The sequence below is a fragment of the Colias croceus genome, chromosome 4 (assembly GCF_905220415.1).
Source record: "Colias croceus chromosome 4, ilColCroc2.1".
NCBI lineage: Eukaryota > Metazoa > Arthropoda > Insecta > Lepidoptera > Pieridae > Colias > Colias croceus.
The window spans coordinates 3,673,840-3,685,426 of NC_059540.1; positions in this window are offsets into that span (position 1 = coordinate 3,673,840).

The window sequence follows — 11,587 nt, forward strand, 5'->3', positions numbered from 1 at the left end:
TATAATATTTTATATCAACTTTATTAAATGATAAATTAAAAGAGCACTTGGTGGTCGAAATTCAATCTTTTCTTTCTAAAGACTGCATTCTACTAGTACCTAGCTTATCGAGATCAAACGTATACATTTGACAAATATTATCGGGATAGGTACGCAGAGAAAACAATCTAAAAACTTACCAGGAAATACAGCCCACCATCAATATATCTCAAATAAACAATAGCTTCCATAAACAAATAGATCAGAATTATGAAGCTATTATGTATCACCATCTAATAGATCCAACACATGTATCATCTATTTACCCAGCTTGATAGCTTTGATGAATTGGCCGACGTAGTGTGTAGCCGTGTTAATTATAATAATATAGGCAATGGCAAAGCAATAGTCATATACACATCACTTAATTATTAATTACACTTAATTATTTTTTTAATAATATTAAGATGGACCTCAACCGCCGGTGCAGCCTGAAAATCAGCGCTGTTTTGTGCAGCATTTTGCTGAGGCTGTATCCGTTTGCTAATCTTAAGATAAATTTTGTATAATGTTGTTGGCTGTGTTTTTTGCAATAAATTTATTTTCTTTCTTTGAAATACTGGTTAATCATACATTCATAATTATTATAAGTTATGTCAGAATCTTGTAGACATACACTGATGTTAGGACGTAGGCATCCGCTAAGAAAATATTTTGATCAATTCTACCCTCAAGGTATTGATGGTATCCTCCTCTTATAGGGAATGAAAGTTTGTACCATGAAAATATTTATCATTTTCACGCAGGCGAAGCCGCGGGCCACAGCTAATACCAATAAGCTTTAACTGACATACCTACTACATAGATCATAATGCTATAACGTGCATATTTAAAAACCCTCTAAAATTAGATAAATAATTTCGTATTTATTTCAAATACACCCAAAACATAATTTATCAGATACTTTCCCAGAAGTTTAAGTAGATGTGAACAGCTTTCATTTCCTTTGCAATCGAAACAACTATTCAAATCAATCGATTATTTGCAAGCGAATATCGATTAATATCTAACAGGAAACGATATTTATTCATTATCTAGACACGCGGCAGCGTGTCAAGCCGAGTTCAAGCAAAGAGAACTGGCGAGCAGCAGCCGTGTGTATATTTACACGAACCATTTCGAGCTACTTTTCACCCCCTTATAACTCGAAAACTATTTAAGTTATATAAACCAAATTTGGTACATATCAAGAGGACCTCAAGATAAACAAGAACCTTAAATTTCATAAATACAGATTAAACAGTTGCGTAGATATTAATATCCAAAAATCGCAATTTTTAAGACTGACTGACTTATAGACATATACAAAACCTAACCCACTTCCAGATGACCTAGAAAGTTCAAATTTTGTAATCAACTAGGTAATAGTGAGTGTACAAAGGAAAAAATCAGAAAATACTGAATTTATTTGTATTTAATTTTTTTTTCAATGACATAAATTTTGTTTGTATGGAAAAATGGAAAAGTTTAAAAAAAAAGAAAATAGTATATTCACCTTACTAGTCTTAAAAAATAGATCAAAACTAATCAGTGGCCGAAAAAAATTTTGAAATCCATCAATAAATGACTGAGATATAGATTATTGAAGTTTACATATTTTAGGACGAAATATCTGTAGATTCGAAGCGCCTCTGACATCACACTCACTCGCGCTAGTATCGCTAGGGCGGATTACTTCGATTGCATGATTTCTTTATTCAAAACTGTTATTATACGTAAAATAATAAAAAATTGTAATAAAAATAGGTATTGCCTTTATTGCTCATACAGTTAAAAATAATATATAATTTTACATATTCACATTTATTTATTCTTTATTTATGAGTGTTTAGTTTAGTTTTAATTTCAGTGTAAATAAATAAATAAATAAATAAAATCTTTATTTTGCTTTAAACATGGTATTCAATGGTGATACAATTATATTAATAAAGCACAAACATGTTTAGCCAATACAAGCATGCAAAAATAATTACCATAAATGGTGTAATGGAAGAAGGCTTCGTCGAAGGTCGAAATGATTTAATTTGCGTAATATTAATATGAGTGAAACATCTTTAGGCGCGTTTAGAGTAAAATTTCAAGATCGCGTCAAGGCAATACCGTAACGTCATGGAGTAAGGCGACGATTCTTCTACAACGATCTTTGCATCTTGGTAATAGTGTGTGTACAAATTCACGCTGGATGTTTAGAAAATCATGTAATCTTTTAAACAGAAAACGAGTTTAAAAAATTGCAGATAATGACGGGGCAATGTGCGCTGACATTCATAACATACAAGAAAATATAGAAAATAATACTAAACAAACCATACAGAGAAACCGCAAGAAAAAAAAAATCGTATATAAATATTTATAAAGTAAATCAAATTTGCAGAGTAATTTTCTGTACAAAAAGTAATGATATCCCACCAAAAACATAAATGTAAAAATTGGAGCCGAGTTCAATCGTTGACTTAATTTTCCAAAAAAAGAAATGAGATCTAAATGTGTGCCAAGTTCTGCAGACAGTCCAGAAATTTATTTACAAAGATGTATTAAGTTCTTAGGTTGACTGAAAACTCAATTGTTTTATTTTCCCTTAGAGAACAATGTTTATTCCAAAATATAACTTTTTTAATTTGAATAATATAATAATTATTTTCACAAAGCAAACAACTAATGACCTATTGAACCCCATAATTTGATGAGGCTAGTTTTACATACTGTTTATATTTTGTGAGGTTCTAAAAACTAGCCTCATCAAATTATGGGGTTCAATAGGTCATTAGTTGTTTGCTTTGTGAAAATAATTATATTATTCAAATTAAAAAAGTTATATTTTGGAATAAACATTGTTCTCTAAGGGAAAATAAAACAATTGAGTTTTCAGTCAACCTAAGAACTTAATACATCTTTGTAAATACATTTCTGGACTGTCTGCAGAACTTGGCACACATTTAGATCTCATTTCTTTTTTTGGAAAATTAAGTCAACGATTGAACTCGGCTCCAATTTTTACATTTATGTTTTTGGTGGGATTAAGTTGCACTGGAAACATTAGCATTAAATCGTGTCGTGCGAACAGCTTGCTGTGATGTGAATTGATGTATTCGTAACATAACTGGCGTATAATTACCTACGTATGCGAATATGACTTTATAGATATCTATTAGATATAATCGGTACGCTATAAACTGATGTTGAAGACATTTATGAATGAATAAGTTCCTGTAGTTTTAGGTTTAGTATCTTTTAACAATAAAACTTATCGAAGGCATAGGGAAGATGTTATTCACATGTAAACAATCACATTGCTGCAAAACTTTAGAATATTAAAAAACGCATGTTTCGCTCAATATCGCTTTAAACTGTATAAAGATGACATAACGTAATTTATCCCCTAAAATAATAATAAGTATACAATACTTCTTCGATGCAACACTAACTTAGGAAATTAATGATTCATAAGGCAGCAAAAAGTCTCTGTGAATAAACAATGGGCCTTTGTATTATAATCTGCGTGAAGTGAAACTTCTTATCATTATCGTTATGATGATAAAGTACACTTACCTACACTACAACTGTGCAATATAAAATATAGAAATATACTATTTCTATATATCTAATTATAGGTGTAAACATAGGCAGATGTTAAATATTTAATTATAGATAGGTATTAAAAGTTAAAACACAAAAAAAAACATCTGCCCAGTCAGCAGAATCAGCAACTCATCGTACCTTAACTGCCTAATTAACCGTAATCTTACCTGATACCGCGTAAAATATCTTTAAAAATCATGAATGATTAATTAACCGAATTGACATGGTCCATTCGATCCACGGTGGCGGGTCCGGAAGCTCATCAATCGGTATTCTAATCGATTATTAAACGCACCGTCATTTCGTGTAATTACCATCCTTTAGCTTATTACAAGGAAACTCGTATAGGAATTCGTATATCAGGACGCTCTTTGGGCCAGCTTTACGTTCAAAGGAAGGGTTAGCTCCACAGATACAAAAGCCTTCTCCTGTATGAAACATTCCGGGATATTAAGCCATTACCGTTAAGATAATGCACTGGATACTTTGAAGCATTATGATACGGTTATGAGGATTTTATCAGCATCTAACACACGCTTTAGTGAATGACATAATCATGCGTGAGCATTTGATTACACCGCTGTCAAAGCAATATTAATCAATTTGACTTGACATTGAAAAGTAGGAGTAGGAGAAAATAATTATGAAAGACCTACCAAAGCCAAAAAATAACCGAAATTTTGGTGAAACATTTTATTGTGACATAAAAGAAAATTACGTAAGTTCATACAGAATATCTGCCAAAATCCATATATTTATAAGCTTAATAAAGCTGTATAATCCTTAAAACCATATCCCATTAATTCCTCGAAACAAAAGTAATATATCCCAATACTAACCGACTCTGACTAGATTGATTCGCTCTCTGTGAGGCATCATTTAACTCCCATATCATCAAACTTTCCATTATCAATTCGAACTGGTTTACCTAATGGTTTCTTTCGTATAAACATAATTAAGCACTCAAAGGGCGCCGATCGATCTTTCGCCCATTAGTTTGGAAATGACACCCAATTATAAAAGGTATATAACTCCATTTGTTCCTGCTCTATTCCTTTTTGTTCTTGATTCCCATATCGTTTACGATGAGTAAGAGTATTAATGCTATTGAATAAATATGGATTTATGTGTTTTGTTTATAAAGGTCGCTATGAAACGTTAGGGATTCGAATACCTTTACAATACAGCCTCTACAATTAGGTATAATATTTTGCAGAATCGATGTAAAATCTTAGTTAAAATGCTGTACATTATGCCAAATTAAAGTGTGAAACGACTTTTTACAAAAAAAAAAATCGTTATTATATAAAAATGGTACTTATAGCTGATTAGTGTGGTTCTAAAAAAGGTAAGCTATTACATAATCATATTCTAGAAATTGCTTAGCTGCTAGGCTTAGAAATTGGCGAAGTTACCCACGACAAATAATTGTTACTTTTCTGCGGCTGTAATTTGTTTCAATATTAACTTTCGCTTCCTGTATGGTGAGATTTCTGACAATTTATGCGTTAAGATGCTTTCCGATACAGTTATGTGTTTTTGGATGTAAAATTATAACTTGATTAATATTTGACTCCCACATTCATGGAAACATCTCCATTAGATGATATTACAGCGTGATTATATCAAGCGTAGGCGTACATTTTCAAACATTGAGTTAATTTAAACCAAACTTTATTGATTATGGGTATGAATATTCCCTCCCAAGCATAATTTAGATAAATTTATAACCGTTAATTGAAGGCGCAGATTCCATAAATTTAACCGTCCCTGAGGTATATTATAATGAATTGCGTCCCCAGCCTCGTTCTTTTGTCAACAAAATTATCTTTCCTTAGAATTAGAAATTCGTAGAAGATAATATTATATAATTAGATGGGGCTTTTTATTATAAGTGAAATCTTAACTTCTTTGTCAAGATGAATAAATTATAGCTCTTGCTTCCTGGAAATGTAATTTCCTATAGAAAATGCATTTACGTTTCATTTAGGAGTCATTTTTCCTCATACATAATGTTAGATGATTTACAGGTTTGAGGTTCTATCGAAAGATTGGATTCTTATTTTCATAGCATTATTTTTACCAATGAGAGAAGATAAAGTTTTCTGTTGAATGCTTTTTGATAATGTAGATGTTCGATCATAAATTCGACTTTATAAATACTATAAACTAGCCAAATTCGTGTTGGTAAATCCGTGATGTAGGTAGGTATTTATTCTTAATCTGAAAGTAAACCAAAAAATAACTTCATTTCTTTTTCAAGCTCTGCTGGCTCTTCTGCTACCCTCACAGACGTGTGTACACTCGAATCATTTTCTAGTTTCGGAGTTGTACTCAGTACCTTTAAAGAAACACAGATTGACCTCATTACAGAATATTAAAGATAAGCGCATGCAGATAAGTGAACTACAATGGGCGTAGCCTCACGACAGGCGCACCCTTGAACACGTAATACCAGTTATTGTCCGGTGAAGTGAAAGGAACTTGACTATGATTGTGTTTGGCTCATTTATTGTAAGTCCATTTGCATTTGTGGAACTTGCGAATATTTATATTTAGTTTGAAAAAAAAAACGAACTGCGTCTCGCGTGACGAAAGAAGCGGGTTCAGCGTATCGTGAATCGTGATCGATATAATATTTCTATTCTTTTAAAATGAATACTTACAAAGTTACATATTATATTGTTGATTTTCAAAGATGGAAACGTTTTAAAGGAATTCGATCATCTTTATAAACCATTTTATTTGTCAACTCTACTTTTTACTGACTTATCTACAAATTAAAGAACACACGCAATTTAAACAGACTTGGGTATATAAGAAAGATATTCATTAAAATTTTAATCATCGTTTTAATATGTCACTGTATTGCGCAATAATAATAAATCGTTGGATATTAAAAATTTCAACTTATCTAAATGGAAAATTCTCAAATAGATTTTTATATGAATATTCATAAAGTCAACGATCTACATAATATATAACAGCAACCTGTTTATGAAATAAATATTTTATTTGCTAAATCGAGCTTGTTTCGTGCAAATTAAGTTTCTTATTTATTAACAGGGGTAATAAATCAAATAGTACTTGTAAACCGGTCACAAATTGCTACAGAAATTACATTTACTGTAACTTTTCAAAAGGGCATTGGCAATTGGTTATTAATATAGTACTGTATATAATAAAATACATTAAGTGGAGCTGTATAATATTTTGCTATGCGATTGTAAATGTAGCCTTTAAAATATAACTTCATCAGTTTAAAAACCAAAATAATTTTAATTTGCGTCTACAAAATGCTCATTACATAACATTTACATAATCTTCTTTAAACAATACATAAGGGAACAAACAATGTAATATTTACTCACAATTATACCCATTCCTGAATTAATACCCTTCAAAATGCTTTCAAACGTAATTCTATGTAGAATGGCTTTCATGCGAATTCAAGCGAACCACTCTGTATGTTGATAAATTAATGACTTAAACTCATATGAATATATTATATCGATATAAATGTAAGAAATCATAATAAATCACATCACCATTACAAGAAACACGCACGTGAAGGGCATATTTAATATGCAAACTATATTTGATATCTGTTTTACCCTCAATACATACTAATATGACACGATCATAGGTCAACAGATTATCTTTGAACCGATATAAAAGATTTAAAACATCACTAAAGGCAATTGTATGACACGCCTTTGAAACTGCCATTGAAATGCCCTTATATTCTATGAAATAAATTAATTCTATTGAGATACGAACTGAATTTGTTCTATTCATGTTTCTATAGGCTTATTTTAAATGATAATTCAGTTTAAAAATTTAAGGGCAAGAGAAATAAACTAAGTAATATATCATCAGGAAGATCGCCTCCTATAAAATAGCTTTACCATTAATACAGAATGGAATAATACTCCTTTTATTCAGGGACTTTTACTCCTTTCCTTTCATTTATTTTGATTTTTCTGCTTAAATTAAGTCTAAGTTTAAGCTGCAACTTTTTATGAATTACTAAAATATATAACTTTCAAATATCAGTTTTAATAAACAATAATAAGTCCCATTAAGTGCATTTTACAAAACATGACTAATCCTATAACCACGATAATAATTAGTGAACATAAACCAAGCCTCTGAGCCTATTAATTTCAATGTTGCAATAAATATGAAATACAAGACTGCAGTGCATTTACCGTTATTATGTTTATTTCGTTATCATATAATCAGCTATTGATGTCATGTAGCAGAATTAAATCCAGTGTGGAAATAAGACAGCGCTATATAGCTCGTCTAGTGCCATCATTGTTCCACACTGGATATATTACTGCTTTAAGACATCGTGGTATCCCGATAGTTGGACGAATGCGTCGAGTCACGAACCGATATAACAACTTTAATTGACCATTGAGCAGGTGTTGCAAGTATGAATTGAATAGATTGGACTACTGGTTTCAAGTAAATATAGACTATGGTCTATGCACTATGCAATGTACATGCGATTGTAATATGCAGGTAACTTGCAGGACACAGGTTTGTGTTATTTCGTTAACATTCAAAAGGCTTTAGTCAGAAACAAATATTATCTTTCGGAATACAAGATATAATGCCTAAAATTTTTGTTATTTTTTCACAAACTTATTCTACCTACAATCTGAAAATGGATTTTTAAATATTTAGTTTTAAAAAATTTTGAAAAAAGTTGAATGTCATCGGAATTTTTTTTAAATGAAAATATTTGTAAAACTCTTTTTTTGGAAAATTTGTTTGTTGTATTTACTTGGGCATAAAATTATTTGGAAAACTAATAAATATGCCGAAAATTTCAACATACCTACAAATCAAAGCTTATACATTGTACACTATTTAATGGCATATCACGATGATTAAACAGCAAAACTATGAATATGGCTATTTATAGAACGGTGATCAGAATGATATCAGTGATATTTCAAGGAAGGAAAGGTTATTTACCAATTCACAATATAGAAGTATGTGTCTATAATAAGACAATAAATTTTGTAATACAGTCAAGTTAAGATATTAAATTGAATCTCCAAAAAACTATACCTAACCAACGAAATTTTAAGTGAAAAGTCACACCTAACTATACTTATAATATTATAATTGACTCTATTTTGGTAAGAAAACGTAAAGATAAATTATTAAAATATGAACGCTTTATAATTCGAAACTATTCCAATAGCTTGGTCACTTTGACAATGGCATCGAGGTATTATCAGTTTCATTTCAAGTTCGCTATTCGAAGCTTCTAGAACTATCTGGAAGTTCCAAAACATGCAGCCGTCGCAAGCATTCTGAGGATAACCACGTAGAAATTTGGAAATTAGTTCAACACTTAATTTATTAATACTATATATAATTATATAAGTTCAAATATGTGTACCTATATTGTAACATGTAGGTACATGATACAATTGTGAGGTAAGTTTATTTGAGCTTTCAAATTATAGCACAAGCATACCTACTTTGCTTGTAATATAAACATAGATCATAAAAACTCTCAGACATTTTATTTGGATTTAGTTATAACATTATAAACGTCATGATATCCGCCCGCGGCTTCGCCCGCGTTTTCAAAGGAAAACCCGCATAGTTCCCGTTCCCATGGCATTTCCTGGATAAAATTTATCCTATGTGTTAATCCAAGTTACCCTTTATATGTGTGATAAATTTCATTGTAATCGGTTCAGTGGAATTTGCGTGAAAGAGTAACAAACGCACACACATCCTCACAAACTTTCGCATTTATAATATTAGATAGGATATGATTCCTTCTACGAAGCTTTTTCTTAACTAACATTACCGGAACTCTATCGAATCGATTGATTGTAATATAACACTCTACAATCTATTTAATTTGCTGTTTTTATTCATTGATATAGAAAAGCAATGAAGTAAATAGCAATTTAATTAGTAATTACAGGAACTATTAACATCGAACCATTTACAGATAATTGATTAGAAACATAGTCTCTAGATTTCCAACTAATAGTTCAAGATTAAAAGTTATCCATGATCATCCTAAAAAAATCTGATGCTATCACTGTTATAACAAATCCATATTTATCATATTACTAGATTTCCGCCCGCGGCTTCGCCCGCGTTTTCGAAGGAAAACCCACATAGTTCCCGTTCCCGTTGGATTTCCGGGATAAAACCTATTCTATGTGTTAATCCAAGTTACCCTCTATATGTGTGCTAAATTTCATTGTAATCGGTTCAGTAGAATTTGCTTGAAAGAGTAACAAACACACGCACACACACACAATATATCCTCACAAACTTTCGCATTTATAATATTAGTAAGATGTAGTTTTAAGTTGTTAGGTACTTGTTATACTTATTGTAGCTTTTCTTAAGAAAATTAAATTCCAAGTATTTTATATTTAAATTGTTTACACGAAATTTAAATATTTTAGTTGCATTATTCCTTGAACCTATTAGATAATATTTTAGTTCCACTGAAAAAGTGAGAAAAACCAAGGAAAATTCTTTGGTTAAGATCCCTATTCACTGACAATGCAAGCTTCACAATCTCCATTCTGTTCTCATATTGGTTCTTAGAACTAAAGCCCTGCTGATTCTGCAAATGTTCGAGTGGTGTACTAGTGTGTGTGCACTATTATATGAATATTTGTATGGAATTGAGCTATGGGGCACGGCATCAAACTCCAATTTGGAAATCCTGCAACGGTTCCAATCAAAAATGCTGCGGATGATAACAGATGCCCCGTGGTATGTCACAAATAACCAGCTACATCGTGACCTGAATATACCCCTAGTGAAACAGGAGATCTCCGCAAGGCTGAAAAGCTACGCAAAACGTTTAAAAAACCATCCAAACGCACTTGCCTGTAATCTGATGGATACGGAAATCCGACATTTTAAAAGAATTAAAAGAAAGGCCCCTCAAGACCTCATAATATGAGGTCTTAGCATAATATAATGGATTGGTCATTGGACTAATACCATTCAAGTCATTTATTTTACCTTCATAACCTCTAGCTAAATGCCTATTTTCAGGCAGATTGCAAGAAAAACCAGATATTAAAAAAAAAAAAAAAAAAAAAAATATGAATATTACGCACACTCGGACAATTTGCTTTTAGGCTTAAACTACCTCGAATACACAAGTAATGCTTTGTTCATTGGTGTTGACTAAATGGTTTCTATGTTAGCACGAGTTAATACATAAAATCTAATCTTAGCTAGCTTGCTTGAGACTATTTAATCCATACTAATATTATAAATGCGAAAGTAACTCTGTCTGTCTGTTACTCAATCACGCCTAAACTACTGAACCAATTTGCATGAAATTTGGTATGGAGATATTTTGATACCCGAGAAAGGACATAGGCTACCTTTTATTGCGAAATTTATGTACTACGGGCGAAGCCGGGGCGGACCTCTAGTCTAGTATAATATCATTTTATTACGACAAAATTAAAACCAGATTGTGGATATTTCGGTCATCTTGTGAATTTTTTAAGTCCTCTTTGTTTAAAGACGCAAAATCGTTTTTACGATCATTTAAAATTCAAAGTCTTGATCTTATTTTAGAAGCACTACAAGAAATAATCGATACCTGATGAACATTACGTAACGATTTGGAAAGGCAGAAATATAAACATCAACTGCACCACATTCATATAAAAAAGGGTGATTTATCGAAGGAAATCTCATAAGAAACTAGCCAAGAAAGTTATGATTGTAAAATTATTTATATATTCTGCGTGCCAATTGCAAATAACTTAGAGATCTACTAATAGAGGTATTAGTTTGAGCCAGGAGAGTGCTTGTAATAAATGACTTATTAAATACAGAGAAAGTCGGTTTTGAAAGTTAGTAACTAGTCAGCAATATTTAATACACCTTCAGCGAAGCAATTACTAAGTAAACATGTATAACATTAAAGTTACGGGGAAGTTAT